At 37.8% G+C, this 27020-nt stretch overlaps 1 protein-coding gene across 2 annotated transcripts in view; it reads left to right on the forward strand.

The window, feature by feature from the left end:
* Positions 1 to 27020, forward strand: part of hivep3b (HIVEP zinc finger 3b) — a 73403-nt gene that overhangs the window by 26154 nt on the left and 20229 nt on the right. The window contains exon 1 of one of the 2 annotated variants that reach the window (XM_065298421.2): positions 24557 to 24736. The exons of the other annotated variant lie outside the window; for it this stretch is intronic. The gene's annotated coding sequence lies outside the window, so the exon portion shown is untranslated. Of the gene's footprint in view, positions 1 to 24556; positions 24737 to 27020 lie in introns of those variants that run through there. 2 annotated transcript variants of the gene reach the window in all.

Consider the following 27020-nt stretch of genomic DNA (forward strand, 5'->3'; position numbering starts at 1 on the left):
CCAAAATGGCAGATGTGCATGGAAATCCATATTTGTATAAGATTTAAGCATTTATACCTCTCAAAAAACTTAAAAATAAAGATCATTTTAGATGTTTAATGAATATTTAGAACATTGGGATCGCTAAACAAGGACTTAATCTACTAATTTTTATGAAAACCTAAATTTCGACCAAAATTGACATTTCAAGAAAAAAAAATCTTAGTAATTTTGTCTTGTTTTCAGTAAAAATATCTAAAAATTTAGATCTAGAATTTTAGATTAAGATGAGAACAATACCCCAAGAAAGTCTAGTTTTTAGACCAAAAATATAAAATTTAAGTGATTTTGTGCATAAAACAAGCAAATAATCTGTCAGTGGGGTAAGCAAAAAATCTTGAATATTTTTCTTAAACAATAAATTCAAGAAAAATGTGCTTACACCATTGGCAGATTTTTTTGCTTGTTTCATGCACAAAATCACTTAAATTTGATATTTTCGTTGTTGCTCATCAAGAAAAAGCATCTTAATTTAAGAAGTTTTAGATATTTTTACTGAAAACAAGACAAAAATACTAAGATTTTTTTCTTGAAAAAAATTTTTTGCCATGTATTTAGTTTTTTTGTCTTGTTTTCAGTATAAATATCAAAAATTTCTCAAATCAAGATGTATTCTGTTGATAAGCATAATTATCTAAGAAAATAAGTCTAGTTTTCAGACAAAAACTATACAATTAAAGTGAATTTGTGCTTAAAACAAGCAAAGTTATTTTCCAGCAAAATTATCTGCCAATGGGGTGTAAAAATTTGGTTAAATTAAGAGTTTAACAAAAAAGAAAACTTTTTTTTAGATTTTTTTCTCACCCCCATCGGCAGATATTTTGCTTGTTTTAAGTTTAAATTTACTTAAATTGTATATTTTTTGTCTATCATCAAGAAAATCAAGAAAAGCATCCTAATTTAAGAATTTTTATATATTTCTACTGAAAACAAGACAAAAATACTAAGTAAGAAAGTAATTTTTTTGCAGTGTAGCTCAAAGTGTGCGCTTTCTGACTCATTTTGCCAGCAGGGGTTTAGCAGTGTCCCAACAAAACTCTAAATATGTTTAAAAGTATCCCAAAATTCTAAGCAGACAAGTTGAACAATGTGACATTTAGTCCAAAAGCATGATGTAGGCATGTGCTATGTTGACCGACTCGGTCTGACCCAGGGGTCGATTTGCCTCCTGCTGTGATTGGTGTGACTGGATCTATCCATCATCTTCTCAGCCTCTATCACAGAGCTGACTCAGCCCTTTTGTCTGCCTGGAGGAGACCTCCACACCCTCTATCCCCTACAGGCATGCTAGCATCCAGAAAATAGACATGTCAGCTCACCAGTAAATAAGATTAAGGACAGCGTATGTGTGTTCTGGGAGAGTGATTGTGTATGTGTTACTGGATGAGAGCCTGCTATGTGTTTCAGCTTGCAGAAAATTTTATTTTCGTGTGGTGTTGTGGTTTACCCATGACCCCAGAACCTGACGTGCTCCAATACAAATGATATCAAGGTTATGTTTATTGTGCTATATAGTTGCTCAACTGCTAGAGGTATGGTATTAACAATGCAGTTGGATTGCCATGGGTTCGATTTTTAAGGATACACTTAGTCAAACTGTTATTTTTCCCAAAATGCTATTAATCTATTGAATCAATATATAAATGTGCATTAATCTTTGCCATGTTATATTCGTTCAGTTTACTATTGGGATACACTGATTAAAAAATAAACATTAATGGCATTAATCAAAACACTTACTTTGTCATATTAAGAACACTGTCATTGCTGCGGTTATACTTGGGACGTCTTCACTTTTTTGAAAGCGATCAAGTGTAAAATGTTTTGGTCCTGCTCGATTTTTGTTGACTTCAAGTAAAATAATGGAAAGTTTTTCTTAAGTTCCACTGTGGTCAATGTGTTAGCATGACAGAAGCTTGATGCTGTCGTGTTAGAACGAGCAACAGCCGGGATTTTTTCGTCTCCCGAGTGCTCTCACTTATATTATTTGATTTTGATGGCTTACGTTTCTTCCCCGCCACAAAAAAACACCACAGGTTTATCAATTCCAACGAAATTACTATTTTGTTTTTGTTTGTTTGTTGATCACGAAGTACAAAGTAGATGAGGAAAACTAGGATTCTGTGTGTATTCAACGTGCCGCCATTGTTGTTTACAATTCGTGGAATGGTGCGCTGTGATTTGTTGAGCACGGATTTATTGCATTCTGCAGAGAAGGAGGACTGGCGTTTATCGCGTTTTGGGAAAAAATTGAGAAAAGATGACAGAATAACACTTCATATACATACAGTATATCAGGTATTAAAATGCTTTAAAAACTGGTATCAAATGCATTTTAATATTACTGTGGGTTATATTAGGGATGTTGCTAAAAATCATCTAGCCCTTGACAACATGTTTTGCCGCAGGCCGCTCTCTTCTGGGTCCAGTGAGTAGGTTATATCAATAATCTTTGCTATCCCCTCGACGACTGTAAGATATTTACTGCGTAATTTCCAACACAGCTAAGCTTGTTCTATATTTGCATTTGCTAACTAGCACTTTTCATATCGGACAATGTAAAAACAGTTTTCAGGTGATAAAGGTTCAGAACAGAATATGAGGGATAGTAAAACCAAACTCTAAACACGAAGTTGATGTTTAATGCAATGCACATTTGTTAAGTGCATTTTTCATGGGAAATGAAAAGCTATGGTTTGCCTAAAATTAGGGTACACTACCTGTCAAAAAACAAAAGTGGTTCCATACAAACTGATTTTCTCTAGTTACACTTGTCATTGGTTTACGACTGATGAAACCCAAAATAAATCAAAATATATTTATATTTTAGCATTGCCAGTCATGCATTATAAAGAGTTTTGAAGGTGTTTCTATTTATTCCTGGCTATTTTGGCTACTTTTTCCATTACAGTCCAAGTTAGGGCTGCACGATTAATCGTATTTTTATCATGATAACGATATGTGCGCCCCACGATTAGTTAAAGACAATCGTCGCTATTAATCAGTAAAGACCAAGCACAAAGCAGACGGTCTAGAATAAAGCAATGTGTTTGCTTGATATGGGTGGAGTCAGAGTATACGGAGTGGATAAGGAGTATAAGGAGTTATTTTTGCTATTTTTGCTGATTTCTTTTGCAAAATCTATGCAGAATTTTGCGGAATGATTTTAAATGTTTTAAAAAGAGAAGGGAGCTGTGAATATTACAAAACAATAAAATATTTTATAATATATAACATATAAATAGCCTTATATTATATACATGGCTGTGTAAAGTGTAATAAAAATACTGAAGTGAATAGAATTTCTTCACTTAGAGAATGATCGTGATTTCTAATCGTGATCAAAAGTTTGAACAAAACAATCGTGATCATCATTTTTCCTGGAATCGTGCAGCCCTAGTCCAAGTCATGCATTTCAAAAATATATTTAAAATTAAATTGTATTTTTTAAGTTAAAAGCGGGGTGCACAATTTTTGAAAAAAGCTTTGGAAAAGGGAGTCATGCCGAGTGCCAAAACACACTTGTAGCCAGTCAGCAGTAAGGGGTGTGTCTATTAACCGACATCGTTGCCTGGGTTGCTTATGTGTGGTTTGGGTCTACCAATAAAAGTTCCAGATTCTATTGGGGTAGCATGTTTGTTTAGGTGATTTCAAATGTCAACATTGGCTTTTAGAGATCATGCACCCCGCCTTTAAGGAAATGAATATGTTGGCACGATTACATGTAATTTCAGACAATTCAACACCTTCTGATTAAAAGGTTTTAAGAACATAAGAACCATTTCGGTGAAGTGACCCTAAACTTTTGGCTTGTAATGTAATTTGATTGAATAGTATTAAACACCTTAAGGGGAGAGTTCACCCAAAAATTAAAACTGTCATCTCTTTACTCACCCTCATGTTGTTCTAAACTTGAGTTTTTTCTGTTGAGCACAATTGATGATATTTTAATTGATGATGGTACTAAGCACACAGTTGACGGACCAATTGACTTTCATAGTAGGAAAAATAATACAATGGGAGTCAAAGTGTGCTTACCATTATTAATCAAAATGTCTTTTTTATGTCCAGTAAATAAAGAAACGCATATAGGTTTACAACAACTTGAGGGTGAGTAAATGATGACAGAATTTTTATTTTGAAAAAATTTAAATGGTGAACTATCTCTTTAAGCTACGCTGGATGTCATTATATTTAATATGCCCAGCAGGGTTTAGCATTCACTTACATTCAGCTTTAAACCCTCAGAACACCTCATTAATTTTCCCTCCTTTTCATTGTGCTTTTTATTGTATAGCACACTTGAAATGAGAAACACGGCTTTGGTCTGAGTAAAGAAGTTTACAGTTCCTTGGAATAAAAAGATTTTGACTTCTAGCCAAGATGAGTGTGCTTGATAAAACAGTCCTGATCTCTGCTTCCACTGTGTGCTCGCCAAACTTAATACACACTGTATATTGATTTCTAAGTGCAGTGCAGGGCTTGAAGGCCTTGGCTCGCTCCCATTCTGTGGCAGTGCAAGAAGAACTCGAGAGAGGGAAAGAATGGCTTTTCTTTGTCTCATTGTTTCTCGCTCTGAGCTGCTGAGATCATTGGGTGGGATCCAGAGATAGAGGCCCAGGGATATCAGATATTGTGGTTTGGATTTCGTATATTGGTTTTCTCACTTTACTCAGAACATTTTGGGCTATTAAAACTGGCTAGTTCGATAGAGGAGTTTATGGGTTGTGTATAAGGGATCGCAATCATCAGCATGTTTTTAAGGATGGTTTTGATGTTTTGGGGGATGAGGAGATGAAAAGTGCAAATGACAAAGGCATCAATCCAAGTTGTTATTTTTAGGGCACTTAAAGGAGAGTTGGGTAAGACGTACCATGTTTTGCTCAAGTTGTCTTCCATGCAAGGGGAGACATAACAGGTTATTTCTATTCACTTATTTTATATCAGGGTGTCTGCTGTTAACAGAAAATAAAGTGAAAATTAAAAATTAGCCCATGATTTACTCACCCCAAGCCATCCTTGATGTAAATGAATCTCTTTTTTTCAGACAAACACAGTTATTTAAAAAAAGTCTTGTTCTTCCAAGCTTTTTAACGATAATAAGCCAGGACCAGGGAACAACTTCTGACTTTGAAGCCTGGAAAAGTGCATCAATAACTATTTAACAAGGTTATTTCGCGAATTTGTATGATCTCATTCAGGCTTTTTAATATGATCTGCTTTCGCCCCGTGATGATGTATTTAAAGGTGGGGTGCATGATCTCTGAAACCTAATGTTGACATTTGAAATCACTTACACAACACGCCCCACCCCAATAAAATCTGGACCATCTTTTGGTAGACCCCCCGAATACATACGCAACCCAGGCAACAATGTCTAGTTAGTAGACACGCACCTTACTGCTGATTGGCTATAAGTGTGTTTTGGTAGTCGGCCCGACTCGCTTTTCCAAAGTGTTTTTTCAAAAATCATGCACCCCGCCCTTAAGGTTGGGGATAAGAGTGAGGCTTTATTACTGTGTTTTCTAAAAATGTTTGTCTTTTTGTATGATTTAAACTATGAATTTATACAAATTCGCCACTGGTAAAATACTTACAGTAACTATTCGATCAGGCTGGGCACTCTTTACCCTATATATATATATACAGACCCGTGGTATATATATACACATACACAATTTCTTTAATTTTTTTATCATTTATTCATACAATTTATATGAATTTATACAACTATGAATTTATATATATATATATATATATATATATATATATATATATATATATATATATATATATATATATATATATATATATATATATATATATATATATATATATATATATATAATTCATAGTTGTATAAATTCATATAAATTGTATGAATAAATGATAAAAAAATTAAAGAAATTGTGTATGTGTATATATATACCACGGGTCTGTTGAATGCTTTATTCTGATTGGTTGAGAAATGTTTCATGGGTATGCATTATTTTTCAATAACCGCACACCTAACTTGTCAAATGTCTTAAAAATAGGCACCAGAGCAATGTTTATGGTAACCGTGGTATAAGCAGAATAATTGACACCTTGGGTGTGCATTATTTCATATAATTCAATGGCCGTCGTCATTTATTCCTTACATATTATAGACCTGGATAAACTATTTTTACTTGCCAGAGGAAATGTAATTCAACCTACTTGCAGGTTTGCTTTTTTCATGTGCATCTTTTACTTATAGGCTAAACTCTATATAAATATATGGGTGTATGACCAAATGTATGCTGTTGCTTGCTGACACATCTTAAACCTCTCTCCAATACCCTTAAAAACTTATGCTGGTGCATGTATGCCATTTAGAGCCTATCAGACACATTCAAATGTGCCCTCTGATCATCAGGACAGATTAATGAAGCATTATGTCAGAATACTCTGTCACTCTTGGCTATAAAACAACAGGATGTCATTGTACAGCACATTTAGAGTATAATGCAGACAGGCCGTGTGCTCAGTGGCTCAGAGTTGTTTCTCACTACTCTTCCTCCAGACATTAACATACACTTGCATATATGTTGTTCTTAGGCATTGTTTTTCAAGTACAGATCAAAGAGAGTATATGCTTACATTCAGCTTCTGGTAAAATGAGATCTGTGTTGGCCATACTCCTTGTCATTCTCCATTCTCGATCTCACCCAATTTTTTACAGTTAATGGCAACTATCTATAATGGTATTTATTTTCTAATGGCACACTAAAGCAAAATATATAAACATCTGGGCAATATATATATATAGTACACTTGGTCCGTTGCTGTCTGTGTCTTGCTGAGTGCAGAGTTATGTACTATAACTTCATGATGTTGATGTTGTGTTTCTCTTTCTCGAGTGGTTGTAGCTCTTTCTCCTAACTGGTGTGACACCTGCCTGTAGGTGGGTTTGTCCCGTGAGACGCTTCAAAAATAGAAACCATGCATGCGTCAGAAGATCTTGATGCACAACGGTGTTGACATTTGTGGCTGCATAGAATAAAATGTTTTCAGATTAGCATGGTTGAGATGTAATTCATCTTTTTTGGTTCTTTTTTTGCATTGTGTATAGTTTGGCTCTGTTTCAACATATAGGACAAGAATATCTGCCTCTGCTTGAAATGGGCTCGGTTATTAAGTAGTTTGCATCTGAGGAAGCAGTATTCAATTAGCAAGGACTAATATACGAATTGAAAATCAATGCTTGACATTAACGAGTTAACTCGTCAATTAAGAGAAAACGCGTTTCTCGCAAATGACCAGTTTTTTCGGCAATTCGTATTTCTGCTATTATCCACCAGGTGGCGCTCTTATCCAAATTATAAAACACGAAAGTAGGGGAGTGCCGATTTCAGAATTGTTGATGACGGTTATGACGTGAGTCAAATGTGACGGTTCGTAACATAACCATCGGGGGTCGGCGTTCGTCTGTTATAGGACAACTGACAAAAGAGCAGACACTGATTAGCTACTTGCTCTATGTTTATTTAAAGGGGACAGAGAATGAAAAACCATTTTTACCTTGTCTTTGTTGAATAATGGTAGTCTACCCACATTCACCAACATACAAAAAGTGCTAGACATGCTAAACATTTCAGTTTCATAGAAATTGCTCTTTTAGAAATGTTAGCCAGAAAACGGCCCAATCTGAAAAACTGATGCTTATGACATCACAGGCATCTCACTGGCCCTCCACTTTAAAATAATTGGCTACATTTTTTGAGTGGCAGCAAAGTCAGCCAATCAGTAATGAGATTGCAAGTTAAGCCAGTAGGGGGAGCCAAATAGGTGCAAAACCACTTGTTTAAATTCCCCACCCTAATAGAGCTATCTGAGAGAGGTTTTTAGGAAGCTTCTAAGGCATAACAGACCCAAACAAAAATGTTTTTGTCTACATGTCACATCACAGAACAAGGATAAATACCCTGTTCAATCATTCTATTCACCTTTAAAATTAACAGCAAGACAACTAGCAGTGAATGTGCTTTTCACCGCTATCACCCAACGACCCCCTTCTTTAGACTAGGAAGGATCTCTCTCTAAAGGGCTCGTTGTAGTCGTGCGTAGGTCCTAAGGTGTAGCCGCGACAGCGTAGGTTCCGCGTCGGTTTTCATTTATACTTTTGCGTCGTCTTCCGCGTCTACGTGCAAACACACGCGGAAACTGCTGGTAGGCAGTATCCAGGCGTGTAACCACAGTAGCAGCGCGACCGTCAGAGAAGAAGAAGCTTGGAAAGTTAACCCACAAACGAAGAAGAAACAGCAACTTGTTGTGTATGTTTTGAGAAGAACAGCAATGATGGAAGTAAATAAACACTGAATTTTGTTGCAGTTTGAGTTAAATCACTCCTCAACTTGGATAATTGTTTTCACCGCTTGCGGTCCGCGTAGATTTGACGCGCTGTTACAATTTTTTCTACGCACAGGCTACGGATAGAACCTACGCACGACTTTAAATCGGGCTTAACCCGTTGTTTAAATGCGGCAAAAAAGTTTGAAAACCACTGGTTTAGTGTACATAGTTATAGAACGACTTTCACAGTAAAAGTTTTTATCATAAACATTCCAGATTCCCAATCGGGGATTGAGTTTTCAAATTTTTTAAATGATTTCTAAATCATTAATGAATTATTTAATAAATTTAATGCATTTAATTTTTTTGTACTGACATTTTTAAGTTTTGAAAATGTTGTCTCTCACTTGCCCATCCAAAACATGAATATTATAATTCTCAGATATTTTGTTGACTCTTGCGCATCATTCGGCACATGGTTATGGGTGCGGTGCTGCAGTTCCAGTGTGGTTTCATTTGACCAATGCAATGTTTTAATTTGTGTAGTTCTGCACTTCTGCACCAACATTGCGTGTGTGTGTATCGTTTGCTATGTATTTTTAGTCCCTTGCTATAGAACTTGCTTGATAATATCTACTTTAAACCCAGATTTCAAGATAGTCTCTGCCTGTGTTGGTATTGGTTGGCATACACATCGACTCGCAAACAAAAAAATGAGAGGAAAAAAATCAATACACAACAGCAGCTCTGAGCCATCAACCAGAGACACTCATATACACACTCCACTCCAAGCTCAAAGTTAAAGTGAGAGGGAAGATAAGATCCTAAGGGTTTTGTTTGAGAGCTGCTGGGAGTGGGAGGCCGTGGTGGAAATGAGGTCGGATTTCCCCTCAGCAGATTTTTATGAGTTGATGACAGCTGGCGGCGTGGTGCCAATCCCCCTGATGGGAGTCATGTGACCCCTGCCTCAACCCTCAGCTTCTCTATGACACATGTGGCATAGTATGCTAATGTAGGCTAGAGTTTCTCTGTCAGCAATTATTTGAGAGATCATATTTGAGGCATTGGTCGTACAGTAGATCATGCTCGAGGGGCAATGTATACATTTCAGTCGTAAATGACTGTGAAAAGGATTTTCTTCCTGTTTGTACAAGCCATAGCAACCAGCCCACAAAGGCCATCTTTCACAGGTAGAAAGCATCTTTTAGGGTGTGTAACCGCATCCCAAGAGTCCATGCTGACTCGATTCTAGACCACCGGCTGGCCTGGTTGGCTCTTGACACACTTCTATTTTGTTGGTGGAGTTAAAATGGGTTTGTAATTTGGAAGCATCTTGGACTCTTCTTTACTAATGCCATATAGGTGTATTACTAACATGTCATACCAGTGTTTCACCTTATTTCACCATGCATAGCCATTTTTTTTTCTGAAATATGTGAAGAGTTTAAACATTGCAGTATCTTTTAGTCTTTAGCAGTATGTCATGTTTGATTTAGATTTGTTATTTTTCTTTATTTGTGAAATCTAAGAAAGTATAGTGATGTACCCTTAAAATTAATAATAGCAGCATAAATGTATATGTATGATTTTATCCAAAGCGACTTACAGTGCATTACAAGTTATGCATTTTATTAGTATGTGTTTCCTGATGATCAAACCCATATCCTTTGCTCTGCCAAATGAAATGTTCTTAAAATGTTTATTTCAAAAAAGCCGTTTGTTTTTGTTGTTACTGCTGAAACCGTCTATACACATCCAAATAAACAGCTGTCAGGATTGTACTTTCACATTATATGGCAGTCAGAGAATAGCTTGCCGTTTTATTGAATTTGTTCATGTTTAATATCTGGGGTCACTGAGACCCCAAACAGATGTAATAGGTGTATTTTTTAAATAGGGGATGATAGATGATACACATTTATCCATATATAATACCATATACCAATACCACACATGAAAACAGCATTAGGGTATTTTGAGCTGATATTTAACAAACACATTCTGGGCACATCTGAGACTTATTACATCTTGTTAAAGGTGCTTAATAAGTCCCTTCTAAATACAGAAAACATTTTAAATAGTGTGTTCTCCCTTTAAAGGGCACCTATTTCATTGCTAAAACAACGTTATTTTGTGTATTTAGTATAATACAATGTGTTTCCGTTGTTTATGGTTCCAAAAACACATTATTTTCCACATACCGTACATTTTTGTAGCTCCAGATTTCCCTGTCTTCCTGAAACTCATGGATTTTGTTCAAAACTCATCAATTTGAAAAGCGCCCTGACCCTGATTGGCCAGCTAATCTGTACGTTGTGATTGGCCTCAGTGTTGTTTTCGTCAACGATGACGACAACTAAATGAGTTCATTGACGCACCTTTTTTTATGACGCCAACGCGACGATGACTAGCTAAAAATGTCTCTAAGGTGACGAAAACATGACGAGACGAGTCGGAACGAAAATGATTATAAAGGGCGATTTATAGTCGTGCGTAGGTCCTACGGCGTAGCCGCGACGGCGTAGGTTCCTCGTCGGTTTTCATTTATACTTTTGCCTCGTCTTCCGCGTCGACGTGCAAACACATGCGCAAACCGCTGGTAGGCAGTATTCACGCGTGTAACCACAGTAGCACGGCGACCGTCAGAGAAGAAGAGGCTTGGCAAGTTAACCCACAAACGAAGAAGAAACAGCAACTTGTTGTGTATGATTTGAGAAGACCAGCAATGATGGAAGTAAATAAGCAGTGACTTTTGTTGCAGTTTGAGTTAAATCACTCCTCAACTTGGCTCATCTTTGTTTTCACCGTCACAAACGGAAATACCTATGACGCAGTTTTTTTTACCTGACGGGAGGGGTTCTGGTGGACCAATCACAGCGCTTGCGGTACGCGTAGAGCCGACACGCTGTTAGAAAATTTGTGAGGTGCGCGTCAGGCTACGCAGAGCTATGCACGGGCTACGGATAGCCTACGCATTAAGCCTTAAGTCTGACGTTCACAATGCATGCATTTCTGCCTATTTTGGATGAAATCTGTCTGTTTTTAGCTAAAAAGCGCACCAGATTTCACACAACAACACACCTGCGGCTGTGGCGAGTTCGAAGGACCGAGGCCGTGACGCCAATAAACGGAAACGACGAGATTATATATGGACATACTTTCAGTATAATCCATCAGAAAGAAAAACAGAATGCATATTGGGAGACGACTGTAAATGTGGCCACAAACTAGGTGGGAAGTCTTGAGACAGATTACCCTGAAATATCCTACGTTGGATTTGTTGGGTTTTGTTAACTCAAAACTTACTCTGCAACTCTGAGTTTGTTCAACTTGCTTCGTGCAACAGGCCACAGGTTTTATTTATATCACAGTCATAGACTACTTGACCGATATCTTTTAAAATAAAACTTGTATGTAATAGTTTGTATGCCAGCCGTCAGCTCCCTGCGGAGTCACAGTAGAGATCAGGCATAGTAAAGCTCCTGCATCTCTCAGCGGACTCCAATACAGAGCCAGGAGACCTGGGTGAGAGAGGACAGAAATAGAGCCCTAATGTCAGGGGAGAGTCCTGAGGACAACACTCATCCAGGAACATAAAAAACAGAATGCAAAGTCACCCATCCTGGCTTAATGTGTCTCTGAGAAACGGCTAACCGTGAATTAAGCCTCATTACATTTAGCCCGTTTGTAGAAGAGAAATTACCAACAAGTCACAGACTCTAAAGCATCGTGCCCGTATTGAAAACTAATTAAGCGTTTCCAATAGGCAAATGAATGTTTTCTCTCCATTAAACTTGTTAATGCATGTGGTTTTTCTTTTCACTTTCTTGTGCATAAATGTGCAAAAGAATCATTCACTGCAAATCATGCATTTCTGTCTTCCAAACGGTATTAAAACAAGAAGCATGACGCATTACTGTATATTACGTCGTATCAGATAAAATGTAATGATTATGCTTTAAACAAAGTTAAATAATTTCTACACCACGACAAAGATGACGCAAATCCAGATTTATTTTTTCTTGCAATGTGTGCAGTAAAATGCATTGACTTGCATCGGGGCTGTGCGCTCTACCTGATTTTGCAAAGTGAGAAATGTTCCTGGTTCAACATGTTTGTTGAAACAACATTCCTATAAAAAAACCCTAATCAAACCCCATACCCCTAACCATAACTTATCCCCATGGCCGTAGCCAGCAATGAGGCCATATTAAACATATAATTTGAAGTTCTCTAAATGACTATTTGGTAATTTTAAAATGACTCGCATTGGCATCAACATATATAATGAAGTTTGGATAGTTTACTGTAAAGTTTAGCGTAAAATGACAGAGATTGACTCGAGCAGCTGTGAGACGCTGGCGGATGCGGGTGCAGCATTCACAGTGTTGCCAGATCCCATTGTGAAAAATCCTCTTTAGACATAGTATTGTATTTTAGCAATAATGTGACACTTTAGGAAATGTTTAAAGTGAGAATGTGCAGGTTAGTGTTAGCAATGTCTCTGATTTATTTCTGAAAGACAAGGTCCTAACTTTTTTTTAAGGCCTATTTTGTTTGTTTTTTACTAATATCTGGCAACCCGGGGTGACCAGCACCTAATGGCACATCATTCAGCGTTGGCAGGTTATTGCTGACGTGATACTACATTTGGTAAGACACACGCAATAATTATCATGATTGTATGTAAGAAACGCTTTCAACACTAAAAATCTGTAGAAAATACCACGGGTACAAAGATTATTTGGTTTACAATTGGGTTTTAATGAAATATGTGAAATATGTAAACATTGGCCATGAAGAAGGCTATGTTATTTCATTTAGTTTAGGAGTTAGCATTTTACAAAGTCATGCTAAAAACATTCATAAGAGCACTAAACAAAGTTCTTGTTTATATAGCTGAATATTGTTTATTAAAACGATTAATATAATGCTATAATAATCAGTGTTGCATGAAAATAAATAAATTATCCACCATAGATGAACAGTAAAATATGAATAAATTGTGATCTAATAAATAGAGGATAAAATGACACTCTTCACCCCCCAAACATATAGACAGAGTGTGAGAACAGATGGTGCACAACTGTAGATGTCTGCTGATCAGGTGAGCTTGACAAGATGATAGCTGCTGTCTCGCAGACTGTGTTTGTGTGTTTAATTAACACACAAGGCTGTTTATTTTCCGCAGGGTTGGGGTAAACTATTGAGCCCCCTATATATACAATATATATATACATAACATATGTTCAGTTGAATGTTCTACCCCCTTATGTTAAAAACAAATCTATGCTTTTGAAAACACATAATGGTCCTCTAGGAATTATACCCTTATGGGAAATGTGATGTGAAGACACATGATTTAAGGAAAAGGGTTCCTTTAGCTCTGTTGGTAGAGCAAATCATGCATAGTTACAGTAGTCCATGCATACACAACCACTACTAGATGCAGCAAAAGCAATCCATTTGCTCCACAAGTAAATAACATGAAAAGAAAGCAGAGGATGAAGTTTTCCATATGAAGCAATAAGAATCTGGCCATGCAGTTTGATTTGTATAAACATTCAGTAGTCATACACTGTTTCCATTATGTTTGCTTGCTCACAAACTTAAATAACTATAATTGCAGATGTGACAATAAATGACGATATACACTAATAATACCTGGCTATAACTATTCAAAATCGCACAGATGATATTATGCACAGCTATTTCATGTTCTACGGCTTTTGATCAGTAAGTCCTGATCTGAAATCACTGTTAGTTTGAGTCGTTTATAACATGCGATTTGAAAAAGCAACACTTATCAAACATTATCATTATACATATTCTTTATCATCATGTAAATACCTGGAAAGGTTTGAAGAACAGCAATATAAATTTATGCTTGTACCAGTGCGTTGTGAATGTGTTAGCATTTAGCCTAGCCCGTTCATTTCTTAGGATCCAAACAGGGATGACTTTAGAAGCCACCAAACACTTCCATGTGGAATGGAAATAGTTCTCATTTTTTCTGCCACGTTTTATTTTGTGCCACCATACTTACTCGTGTAACTACTCAAACAGTCTTTAAATATGGAAACCATGGAAGTGTTTGGTGGCTTCTAAATTCATCCCTGTTTGGATCCATAGGAATGAATGTGGCTAGGCTAAATTTCAACACATTCACTGCATGCTGTACGAAGATTAAGTGCACACATTGAAAAAAGAAAGGTATGTAATACTCATCCAAGTTGAGATAAGAACATAGTAAAATATTGAAAAACGGTGGTGTTTTCTTTTAAGCCATTTCATAGATATATACACTAGATGTCGCCTTGGGGTTCTAAGCATGCGTCAAAACCATCGCCATCTTAGAACAGGGGTCTTGTCATAGGAAGTAGCTAGGTAACGCTGCTTTCTCCACCTCCGAATTAATGGACGATGCCAGACTTTTGTGCTGCGTATGGATGTTAGGGCTACTAGCACTATGCATTATAGTTAAAAAAAGAAAATTTTCATAAAATCAAAACTTTAATTTTTTTCTGGACTCAATGCTTAATACATTTCTGACTGTTGAAATGAACCAAAAGAAAACCAAGAAAATCGCGTTCATGACAATTTATGGTGAATTTATTTCTGTTACACCATTGCCTACAATGACACTGATGCAGGGTTTGCCTGTTTCAAGATGGCGGATCTAGTTGACGCATTCGGTCCAATGAACTGCCGTAGCCAAGGCGACATCTAGTGTACATATCTATGAAGCCATTTCCTGGAGTTGCAACTGTAATGGTTCTTCTTCTGCGGCGCATATTGAGTTTATGCCCGGTAGCGCCATCTGGCTTTTGGATGTTTCGGCATTTCACCATAATTCATTGAGAAGCATTGCAAGCATCATCGAATGATTTATCAAATATTACCAGTAATACCATGCAAATTTGCTTATGATATTTGATATCCGTAAACCAGATTACGTTGTTTCAGAGAGAATATCACCAGTTGGTTTAGGAATGTTGATCAGACCCCTAATTTCTGCTCTAAGCCTTACCCTGAACATTACCCTACAATCTGATTCATTGAATATGTTGTTACATGGGCAAGAATGTTATTGATCCAGGAACTTATTCTACTTTGGTTAGTCGTGTTAAGCTCCTACAAACAACAACTACCTTGGTTAAAGTGATGAGCCCACAATGAATGCTGAAGTCAGTGCTACTGACTTCATGGAGATGTAGTGTGTGCATATGATGGAGCATAATTTGTTTATCATCTATGCCTCCTGGGTAAAGAACTCAGTGACATGATGTCAAGTGTGTGTGTGTGTGTGTGTGTGTGTGTGTGTGTGTGTGTGTGTGTGTGTGTGTGTGTGTGTGTGTGTGTGTGTGTGTGTGTGTGTGTGTGTGTGTGTGTGTGTGTGTGTGTGTGTGTGTGTGTGTGTGTGTGTGTGTGTGTATTGCTGTCTTGCTGTCTCCCCTGCCCTTTCCTGTCTACGTTTTCTAGCACATGGTTCGATAAGTTATTCAGTGTGTCCTTTGCCAGCTTAAAAATCACTTCCAAATTCCTCTTGTTTTGTTTACAGCGACTTGTTCCATCTTGGAACATAGATGTAGGTTTAAAGGGCCCCTAACCTAAGTGTTTACAGCAATATTAAAATAGTCTCTGGTATCCCCAGAATGTGTCTGTAAAGTTTCAGCTCAAAATACACTACAGACCTTTCATTATACGATGTTGAACATGGCCATTTGTGGCTGCAATGAAAAATGCGCTGTTTTTGTGTGTGTCTCTTTAAATGCAAAGAAAGCTTTTGTTCCCCTCCTCGTATGCAAAGTAGGGGGTGGAGCACTTACACATGTGCTTTGGGCTACATCAAAACATGTGTCTCTGGTAGAAGGTTGAGCTACGCGCTCATAAGGCGAAGTCTGTGAGTAGTTGTGGTTGGGTTGTAATCAATGTGACATCACATTGATAGGGGATCCCCAACAGCCTGTTTTGTGTGACTGTTAAAGGAGATTACACAAAGAAGAACAGAGGAATTTGTATAATGACACACACTGGCGACTCATTTTCTGATGGAAACACATTTAAAAGTGCATTTTTTAGGTTAGGGGGGCCTTAAGTTGGTATCTCTGTTGTACATTCTGTGCTTTGTTTGATAAGTTTATAAATGAATGTACATGCTGTACTTATATTCCTAAACGTTTGGCCTGTGAATGACATTTGGATGAACTGCTCCTTGTAGGTCCTTTCTGTTTTATGAGAGATCAATAAGCCTGCTATCTGGCTTGGGATGTGATCTGATTATGTATGAAACAGAGCAGTCCTGATTATGTGAATGGTCTGCATTACATTAAGGCACAGTTCTCTCACTTTACCTAGATTTACAGTACTCAGTAGTAGAAAGGGCATGCTGGCGTTTATGTTTTCAAGCCATGGGCTAGGTTCCCAATTTAAAGTAAAAACGAGTCTAGACTGTTAAAACCCAGATGACACAGGACGGCACAGCAGATTGAACCTCTCAGCATAAGCATGCAGCATAGGGGGAAGACCTCTTTTGTGCTTTTCTTATGTAATGCAGCCTTCATGCAGTATCATTTACATTACATTAATGCGTTTAGCAATCGCTTTTATTCAAAGTCACCTACTGTACAGTGAATTCAAGATTCACATTTTAACCGATTATATGTTCCTTGGGAATTAAGGTTGTGCCGATAGACGATAGAATTGTGTATCGATGATCGTAAGACATATCGCTAATAGCAGGCTTTCATGACGATAGCTGGTGATAGTTGTTGCTGTTGTTATTATTATCATCATAGTTTCACATTAACATGCGCATTGCATGCTTTTCCTCGCATGAGAGGGTTTGTGGGCTTTACTTTGTGCGAGAAAGTTTGTAATGCATGTGGATTCTTTCTCGCACTCAAGTTGACTTAATGCGAGCGTCTTGGACTCTTGCTCGGACCTGAATGCGTGCGGCTGAACTTGTAATACGCATGGCTCTGACTTGCACTAAAGAGGTTGTTCGGTGCGCAGAGGGTTAAATCCAGTGAGTTTGTTTCCTGCTGGATGGACAAATGGCATCAGTTTTAAGAAGGTGGCGGTTATGACAGTGTTGCCCTTGCTTCTTTTTTCCACCAATCAAGTGACTTAAATAAATAAGTAAAAAGTGAACAAATAAATAAATGAGTAAACTACTGCCTCGCCCCCTGATATACTATCGTGTATCGGCGATCTAACAGGCTGACGATAGGACGATCTCAAAATGGGGCATATCGCCCAAGACTAAATTAAACATAGTGGAGAGCGGGGCACAACCTAACACTCAATCATTCAAAAATATTTGAGTTTGATCGATATATATTTTTACACAAGCAACACACACATCTCTGCTACAAATGAACATTTGAAGTTTGTTTCTAGTACTTACCATTCTTGGAAAATTACACCAAATGTGACAAAAAGGCAAACGTTACAACTTCCCTCATAGGTGGGGTTAATTGTAACATGCAGGGGGTTAGTTGTAACACTTGCTAAAAATTAAGTTTGCAGGCAAATATTTCAATACTATTTTGTCTATATACTTGAAGTGGATATTGTTTATATATCGGGCTATAATAGATGGGTATCCACACTGTATTCCTTCATCCAGCCCTTTTCCAACAATAGTTCAATTATAAATGGACACAAATGTCTAAATATGTAAGAAAAAGCAGAACAATTATGTCAAAAAATGTTTTATATGTGACCCAGTCTGTAATAACCATACTACAGTTTCAAAAATCAAATTCTGAGATGATGAGCATCAAAGTCTGATTTTAGCCATTCATTCATTATGATTTTAATCTTTGATGTGACCTTATTCAATCAATATTAAAGATATGAACAAAAATAAATTTGACACACCATTTTTGATGAGACAGGCACATTTATTTTGTTGGCAGCCAGCAATCATTCGTGTGTAGCCTATTTAAAACAACGGCGAGAATTATGCTAACGTTAGCGGTTTTCATATCGTAAGTGCTGAGGGGTTAGTTATAGCACAGCGTTACAATTAACCCCGCTGGGTCAAAATATTTTCAAGCCCACCAAAAAAGTTGCTAAGAGCTGCAGACATATTTCAAAACGATGCTATGTTTTAGTCAACAAGACACTGATTAATATGAAATAGCATTGGATTTGGTATCTTGCACACCCAACTTAAAAAAACAAAGAAAAAAAAACATATGATGAAAAAATTTACTTACATGCCACCAAAACACTCGTTCATCAATAACTATCTGGAAAAACATTATACATTTCCAATAATTTGCGGGAAATCGTCTTTTGGCAGCATGAAAAAAATACCGGAAAATCAAAACGCTCAACCTTGTGCAACAATGTAAACAGTCCGTGTTACAACTAACCTGCATTAGTTTTTACCCCGCTCACCCCTACTGTATGGCCATGTGATGACCCAAATGTTACACTGAGTTTGGTTTATGAATCCCAACTGTACAAAGTCATATATCATATACATTTTCTATAATCCTTCTACATAAAGAATTTCTGGAAAGTAATTTATTTAGCCTTTGTTCATTATGAGCACCCAAACACTGGCTCTCAATGTGAACAAAAGACAAAACTAGTGGAAGATAAATGTAAGAACAGAGGACCAAAAGGTACATTTGACTTGCATGCAGGCCATTTTATCAGCTTGTGTGTTTGCTGGAGCCAAACCAATGACACTGACATTGTAAGCGCAGTAATTTACCAGTTGATTTGTTACAAAACGTATTTATGCATTTAAACACCTTAAAGTTTCTGTTTGGTTTCAGCTGTTATTTCAACAATTGCAATCTCAAGTTACTTATTCAAAACGGTGAGGTAGGAGAGAGCGCAAGAGAGAGATGCGCGTGACATGTCATAGGAAGAAAATACAAGAGATAAAAATAGCACGAGGAAGTCACACTTTTAGAAGCCTCCCACTCATCCGAGGCCTGACAAGTTTCACTCGTCATTGCGTGGGTGACGGGACTCAAAGCACTGGGAAACCACAACACACATTCTTTTACAAACTCCTCAGCAACTCTTCAACTTGCTGAGACATGACCGTCAAGAACAGGAAGTGGTCACAGAGTCAGGAAGTGAGATTGAAGACATGAAGTCAAAAAGAACAAACATGGTTTCGCTTGCGCTAGTTTAAAAGTGAGGTCTGGTATTCTAGTCTATACCAGTTAACACCTCATATTTTTATTATGATCTTCATTAATACACATTCTGAAATTCACACATAGCTCAGAACTATATAACAGTTTCAAGCCACCTCGTATTGCCATGTGATAGCATCGCCCATACACATTACAGGCAACACGCAATGACAAAATGACACAATCTCATTCATTTTAATGGAGAGCTGACAATTTCCTGCAAGTGTGACCATTGGTGACCGGATGGGGCGTGTCCAGCCATGTGACAAAATTGAAATACTTTATGCAAATGATGAGCATCTACTTGAATAATGACATCAGAGACACCTTGTGATGTTTCTGATTTCTGGCCAGCTATTTTAAATTATGATCTAAAATATGTAACCTTGCCTGTAAAAACCCAGCTTAAGTCATTTGTGATTTACTGTTTTCTATATAAATCATATAATAATGTACAGAACATTCTGTGAAAATATAACCTTGATGTCTTTTGATATTGACTGAGTAAGGTCATGGTGTAGATCAAAGTCAAATTAATGGTTGAAATCAAATTTGATGCTCTTAATCACAATTAAATTCTAAGACTTTAGCCTCGTTTTAACAGACAGGGTTTCATATGTGCTATGCAGAAAACCTTGTTGGTTATTTATACAGACACTTGAAATCCCTATGCAAATATTTTTACAAGCAGATGCATTTTTACCTTCGCACTTTTTATAGGCCCTCATTTTGTGGGTGGCCATGCAAAAATACACCTTGTGCGTCTGCAATGTCCAGAACCACTAATTTGATCTAAATTACAGTGCAGGACTGGGACAAAACAAGATGAATGTACCTCGTAAAGTTCATTATGTACACATTGTGCCCATCTAGCAAGTAAAAGTTGTGTTGCAGCTGTATGGACAAAGTTATTATAGACATTTACACAAAGGGCTACAGTATGGGCAAACCGAAGGCATCTGTGGATGCTGCTTGTAAACTAGACTGCCATTTTTGTTTATTTGCCATCATGGGTGTGAGGGAGTGTCATTGGTAAAGAGGTATTCATTTTTTTATGTGTGGGGTGATGTTTTATCGTTGGGAATTGGGCTATTTTTGCCTTTCTGTCACCCACCTTCAACCGTCTTTCCTCTGGTATGAGACTGGGTGGTGACAGGAGAGGAGAATAGGCCTCCTATATATCTCTGGCTCTACAAACAATCCCTCATCCCTCCCACTTCAGGAGAACATTAATAGAAGTGAGAGTTTAGCTGAGGAGGCAGGGAACTTTCGCCATAGCGCTGGCATTTTTAGTTCAAGAATCTTGACATGAGTATCTAATGACATCGATATAAGGAGGATTCAAGTCCTCTAAAGGACCCACTTTTACTGAAATGGGAAATTAAAAAGGTTTGACACGGAGACTGATGTTGTCTGCTTGGAATATGGCACAGCTGGTGTGTCTCAGAGTTCGGATGAAGGGTCTGCTCTTCTTTAGTGACACGCCCGGTGACCTCACCTGTTTACACTCCTGTTTTAGTGAATTTCCAAAAGTGAAGTATTAGTTGGATAGTGTCTGATTAAAAATAACACCCAGGGGCTTGTGGCTTAGACTGTTGGCATGCTTATGGTTTTTCCAGAAGCTATACTTTTAAAAATAAAGGTTCCAAAAATGGTATTTGTTGGTCTGTAGTTGTCCATAAAAAACCTTCATCATCTTAAAGAATTAAGAACCTTTTACTTGAAAACTTCTTTGGGAACCAAACATTTTTCTTCTATGGCATTGCTCTGAAAAACCCTTTAAGAATTTTTATTTTTAAGAGTGTTCTATTGCAATTGTTCTGTTGCAAAGTAATAAAGGTTAAACATATAACAAAGTGTAATTCTTGGGGTAAGAAATGTATTGATTTATTTAGTTTTGAATGCTTAATGCTAATATAAGTTGTCTAACACAGTGGTTCTCAAACTGGGAGCCCAGTTTTATGAAATTTTACAAAATACATTTATTTATCATAAATTCTGTGTAACTCAACCTCAGAAAAAATAAGCACTACGTTGTATCATTTAATATGTTTTGTTTAATTAAAAATGTAAGTTTTAGAATATTTAATGTCATACTTTTTCTTTGGGGGGCCGCAATGAGATGCACCTTACACAAGGGGGGCCGCGAAGGGATGCACTGTACACAAGGGGGGCCGCACGCTGAAAAAGAACCACTGGTCTAACAGGTTATAAGAACAATGTCTCAGCTTGAAAGTGAAAGTTACATGTTTGTCAAGTATGGAATGCATACTTGAAATGTGACCCCTGCATTAAACCCATCCCAGTGAGTAGTAAACACAGGGCACTGTAAGTCATGAACACGCACACCTGGAGCAGTGAGCAGAGCACCTGAGGAGCAATTGGGGTTACTCGGCTGTGAGACTCGAAACTGCAACTCTCGGGTTAGTCTAAGTAACTGAGTAAAACAAAAACGTTTTCAGTAGATATCAAAAAGTAGCCCTCCACATTTGTTTTATTCATTGTGGCAGCCCTTTCTCACAAAAAGGTTGGAGACCCCTGCTCTAAACACGAGGCTACGACTGCCACACAACAGCTTGCATCACATGCTGCGGCAATGGAGATTTCGTACAACAACAATAGGACAATCTGTCATGGCTGTTTTTGTATTGCAAGCTGCCTGTTGATCAGATTTACAGAGCCTCTGTTGTCCTCATCTCTTGTTGGAAAAACAGAAGACAAAGAAATTACGGAAATGTGAGTTCCCCTTACAGAGGGCTACAGTATGGGCAATGCCTGGCCACGGCTCCCTCTCCTTTAAATAGGCTGACCATCACCACAAAGATCACATTCAGCCAGACACAGTATACAAACACCCTCTGGGCCAGAATACTGCCCTGCTCTACGTGAAACTGGGGGTCACAACATCATTTGGGATGATTTATTAAATAGAGAACAACACAAAGGTTCAATTTCCAGGGAAATCTGTGGACTGGTTCAATGTATACATTGGATGGGCCAAAAGCTATTGTGTATATGTAAGAGACGAGAAGGCATAAATCCCAGGGATGCGTTATGAGTTGAATAATTCTAAATAAGCAGAAGAAAATGTATGATAACAAAATCATGACATTTTGTCATTTAGCAGACGCTTTTGAGGATATTTAGTACTTGCTGGCTTCACCATGGTAATGTTATTCTGTTACCTCATTTCCTAAGCATCCCAAGTTGGTTTGCTGGTTTTAGTGGGTATCTCATTCTGGTGAAAATTCTTCAATTTGTCGGTTTAAAAAGGGTTTTTTGCCATTTTTAGCTAACCAGAACACCAGCTTGGCCAGACTGGGAAAAAGCTAGACCAGACAAGACCAGCAAACCAGACTTTAAAGAGTTTTCTTCTGCTTAAAGGGTAAATCTGGTCTGTGCCTGGGTTGAGGGGAAGAAATGAAAATCAAAAATTTAAAGCAGATTTTCACCAAGCTACACAAGGAAAATGTTCTGATGAAAACCCAAGGGTGTTTCCAAAGCTAGTGACATCATTAGGAAATCGAAAGAGAAGAAGCACAAAGTCCCAGAATCCTCAGTGCTCATGTCGTTGGGAAAGCCCCCTTTTTTCATCAGCACACTGCTGCATCACAGCTTATTGTTTGTGCAGCAGGAACATTTGGGAGACGCTGCCCTTGAGGAATTTCCCATAATTTTGGGACCTCCATTCACCCTTAGACACTCTTGTGATACATTCCAGCATGAACAATATGCATGAATAGGTGTATGAATGAGGTATAGATTATTAAGAATAGAGTTGTGTCATATCTGTACAACTATTGTACCTTCTTGATAGTAGGCGATGTAACGCTTTTGCTTTAGATATACAATCAGCTGTTTCCCTGGAATATTTTATTTTATTTATTTATTTTTTGCTCTATTCAACAAGAATGAAGAAAAATGACGGTACATCATACTGATTATTTTCATAGTTGGACAGACATTAACTTGTGCACTTTCACACACATGTACACATCATATACTTTATCATGTGCTTGCATAGTTGGGAGAGCCCCACCCAGATGATCATGATGTCATCATCCAAAAATGGAGCTGTGATTTTCATTGGAATAGCAGACGACTGTCAATCTGAGATATATTTCTATATAAACACTCTTAAAACAAACAGTGCTAAAAGTGGTTCTTGGCTCGTAACAATAGAGGGACCATTTTCAGTGCTATATAGCACCTATGAAGAACCATGTGGGGGTCATATAGCACCACTGTAGCACCACATATGATTCTACATAGCACAATATGGTTCTATGGTGCTATATAACACTTAAAATGGTTCCTCTATGATTACAGGCGAAGAACCACTTTTAGTGCTATTTAGCACCGTTTGTTTTTAGTGTGGTTCTCTCTCTCTCTCACTCTCTCTCTCTCTCTCTCTCTCTCTCTCTCTCTCTCTCTCTCTCTCTCTCTCTCTCTCTCTCTCTCTCTCTCTATCTCTCTATCTATTTATCTATTAATTTATGTTTATATATAAATGACAACATAAAATATGAATATACATATTAAAAGCCCACATAAAAAAATAAAATACTGTAGTATTTGTAAACTTTAAAATTTCTATTTGAAATTGCTAAAATAGTTTTTTTTATTTCCTTTATTCAGATTTTTTAGGAACGTTTGTGCCATTTATTAACTAATAATAAACAATTTCTGAGACTTTTTTCTTTATGAACCAGAATTTTTATTAATGAATTGGATTTTGACGTATAATTTCAAGAATGTAACCAAAAAATTAAGATGTGGACCAAATTGTGCAAGTCCTCTAGTGTTTGTGGTGGTTACAGCCTCTTATACCATCAGCATCACGTCCTTTTACATTGAGCAGAATCCTGTTACTCGATCACTGTAATGGCTTTCATTCATGGTGACCATTTTCATTCACACTCCCTTTATCTGCTCTTCATTTCAGCCATGTGTCTCTGCGTTTCTCTCACACCCACAGGATTTCTTCCTCGTGTCTTCTTCACTCCCCTCCCCTCTCACACACTTCATAGGAGTACACCCACTTGAACACAAACACTAGTATTCACCGTGTCGCTCGGTGGCTTTCATTCATGCTTTATCTGTGTGAGGTGACAGACATCCTCAGGTAACGTCTACGGCGCTAGGTCCGACTGTACACTCTGTTCTCTTCTGTTCTTGTGCTAAATGGAATAACTATAAGGAGATCGGCTTCCATAGTGAGTATTTGACTCATTTTTTTTTTATAGAAATTTAGACTGCATGGGTTTTGATTTAGGTTGCACGGGTCTGATTGTGAGTGTGTGTGGTTTTTTATGCGTGCTACATCTTTTGTGCCTGTATGTAACTGTGTGCGTACATTATTGGTTATATAAGGGTGTCATGCTGTACAAAGACTTTTTTTTCTTACTGTACATTTTTGTGCATTCTGCCGAGCTCAAATGCCTAGTGCTGTGTGACCATCTTAATGTGAAACACCATGTTACTTTTACTTTCTTTGCATGTGCGTGGTGGTTAGCCAAAGCTCTTGTGTCTTATATTCTTATTATACATGTCTTTGTGAAATACAGGTAAAGTACACTTGAGAAAAGCCAGAGAGGCTTCCTCATTAGAGGCGCTTTGTTTTGGGGAGGTTGAAGCCGGGAGAGACCTCAGAGGTGACAGTAATGAGGAACTAAGGAAGCTCAGAAATGCAGCCGGAGTATGAGTAATCATATCAGAGCGCTCGCCGGCGGCTGCGTGGGCTGGCCTGTGCGCTTGTTAGAGTTCTGCAGGGCATCTGATTCACCGTCACCCGCCGTTAGATGCACTGCCTGATTCACTTCCTGATGTGGGCGGACTTTTCCTATCAGCCATGTGCTCTGAGAGCCAGAGGGTGACGTGATTGATGTCCCCGCGAGCATCGTGCAGTGGGTGGTTTTGGAAGAGGGAGCCGTTCCACTTGTTCCTCTGTGAATGTAAATGAATGAAACTCTCACAACTCACCTTTCTCATTCTTTGTCTCTGGTTACTATGGCAGCCCTAAGTGGTTATATTCAGAAGTTCACTTTAAGAAGTCACCATTAGGAATGGGTCACTAGTCATCCAATAAGCAGTTCGTTGATTAATGAGGTTAAAAAAAAATTTTGTCTCTTTATTGCTCCCAATCACAGTATGGTTTTGGATATTTTGCATGCTAAAATTCTTGCAGTAAAGCAATGTTTTCCTCGCAAAGCACAGTTAGTACAACTACAGTATACACAAGCAGATGGACGATTTCACTATTCCAGATCTTTGCCATTTGCATTTTAAATGCCTTGTGCCGTGAGCATTGTGTTTTTAAGATAGCGTATCAAGTTAAAAATAGTGAAACCTTTAAAGGGACGCTCCACATTTTTTGGGAAATATGCTCATTTTCCAGCTCCCCTAGAGAGTGCATTTTGATTCTGACCATTTTGGAATCCATTAAGCTGATCTCCGGGTCTGGCGCTTGTGATATTACGCAGCAGTCGAAAATAGTCCCCTTAGTAACTTTCAATGGCAGGGACTTTCAAAATGCAAATGGCAAAGGTGCTGCGTAATATCATTGCGCCTCCTGCAGCCATGTTACGGCAGCAAAGTCCTTGATTATTACGCCAGAATGAGAGTATAGTTCCTAGCCATATCTGCCTAGAAAATCGCAACTTTTAATTTTCCGTCGGTCTTAGTACAGGATATAACAACAGAAGAGTCAAGTTTTAAATAAGAAAAAAATATCGAAACACTTTTTTGTTATTTTTTTAGGCGCGATGCTAATGGTCTAATCAGATTCAATGGATTATGCTAAGCTATGCTAAAAGTGCTAGCGCCAGACCCAAAGATCGGCTGAATGGATTACAAACCGGTAAGAATCAAATGTTTAACTCTAGGGAAGCTGGAAAATGAGCATATTTTAAAAAAGTAGTGTCCCTTTATAACACTTGAGACCATTTTGTTTTTGTTCCAAATCACTACTGTTCTGTTTTTTAACCGAAGGTGTCTTATGCGAAGGCGTCAGATTGGCATCAAGTGAACCCGAATCCAGACTATTCTTGTACATCCCGAGACACCATTCAAGTATTTCTTTCCGTAAGAAAAACCTAACCAAACAAACGCTTTCACAAAAATAGTGTTGACATGTATACCTGCTCAGCACCTTGGGCTCCAGAAACTAAAAACTGGTTGACCTCATCTGCCCTTGTTGATCCCTAATGAAAGCAAACTTATAGAGACATAAAGAATCTTGAACTGTTGTGCCTTCATCACTGTGGCTGCCAACTTGTGAAGGAATCTCATTCTGAACAGTTAAAGCTGGACTAAAACCACAGGATTTAAAAAATCCTGGCCAATTATGAAATCTGATTGCACTACGCATATAAGGAGAATCTTGACAAATATACTTCTCTCAAATATTAAACATGCTCATGATTTTAAACATTTGAAAATCAGGGCACATCACACACTACAGGATAGGGTTGTGCCGATAGACGATAGTATCGTGTATCG

This window comes from Paramisgurnus dabryanus, chromosome 13 (genome assembly GCF_030506205.2).
Source record: "Paramisgurnus dabryanus chromosome 13, PD_genome_1.1, whole genome shotgun sequence".
Classification (NCBI taxonomy): Eukaryota; Metazoa; Chordata; class Actinopteri; order Cypriniformes; family Cobitidae; genus Paramisgurnus; species Paramisgurnus dabryanus.